The sequence below is a fragment of the Bos indicus genome, chromosome 18 (genome assembly GCF_029378745.1).
Source record: "Bos indicus isolate NIAB-ARS_2022 breed Sahiwal x Tharparkar chromosome 18, NIAB-ARS_B.indTharparkar_mat_pri_1.0, whole genome shotgun sequence".
NCBI lineage: Eukaryota > Metazoa > Chordata > Mammalia > Artiodactyla > Bovidae > Bos > Bos indicus.
Genome location: NC_091777.1, coordinates 3,174,400 through 3,175,140, shown reverse-complemented (window position 1 = coordinate 3,175,140; position 741 = coordinate 3,174,400). Strand labels below are relative to the sequence as shown.

Below are 741 nucleotides of genomic sequence, written 5' to 3'. Positions count from 1 at the left end.
AAAAATACGGAATGCTTTGTGACTTTGCAGGTCTTCCTTGTTCAGGGGTCATGCTAATGTTCTCTGAATCATTCCATTTTTAGTATATGTGCTGCTGAAGCAAGCACTCTGTTTTATATATAGCAGTCTGTTCTTGCCTGGAGAAGCCCATGGACAGGGGAGCCTGTCCTACACTCCATGGGCTTGCGAAGAGTCAGACACGACTGAAGTGACTTGGCACCCACTCGGTGTGTGTGTGTTAATCCCAGTCTCCTAAATCATTCTTCCTTCTGCCCCATCCCTTTCCTCTTTGGTAACCGTAAGATTGTTTTCTATGTCTGTGAGTCTCTGTTTTGAAAATAAGTTCATTTGTATCTTTTTTTTTAAAGATTCCAGGTGTAAGTGATATCATATGACATTTATCTTTCTCTATTTGGCTTACTTCACTTAGTATGATCATCCCTAGGTCTGTCTGCAAATGGCATTACTTCATTCTTTTTACCTTTTTAGGCCATGCCACGCAGCTCCTGAGATCTTAGGTCTCCAAGCAGGGATCGAACCTGGGCCATCAGCAGTGAAAGTGGAGAATCTTGACCACTGGACCACCAGATAAGTCCTTAGTTCATTCTTTTTTATGACTGAGTAATATTCCATTTGCTGACTGTAGCTTTGTAGTATAGGCTGAAATCAGGGAGCCTGATTCCTGCGACTCTGTTTTTCTTTCTCAGGATTGTTTTAGCTATTCGAGGTCTTTTGTGTCTC

At 42.1% G+C, this 741-nt stretch overlaps 1 non-coding gene across 1 annotated transcript; it reads right to left on the bottom strand.

Annotated features, from left to right (window-relative positions):
- On the bottom strand, positions 1 to 107 carry LOC139177427 (U6 spliceosomal RNA). The gene has a single exon (XR_011561870.1). It is a non-coding gene; the product is annotated as a U6 spliceosomal RNA (small nuclear RNA).
- Between the last annotated feature and the right edge of the window lie 634 nt (positions 108 to 741).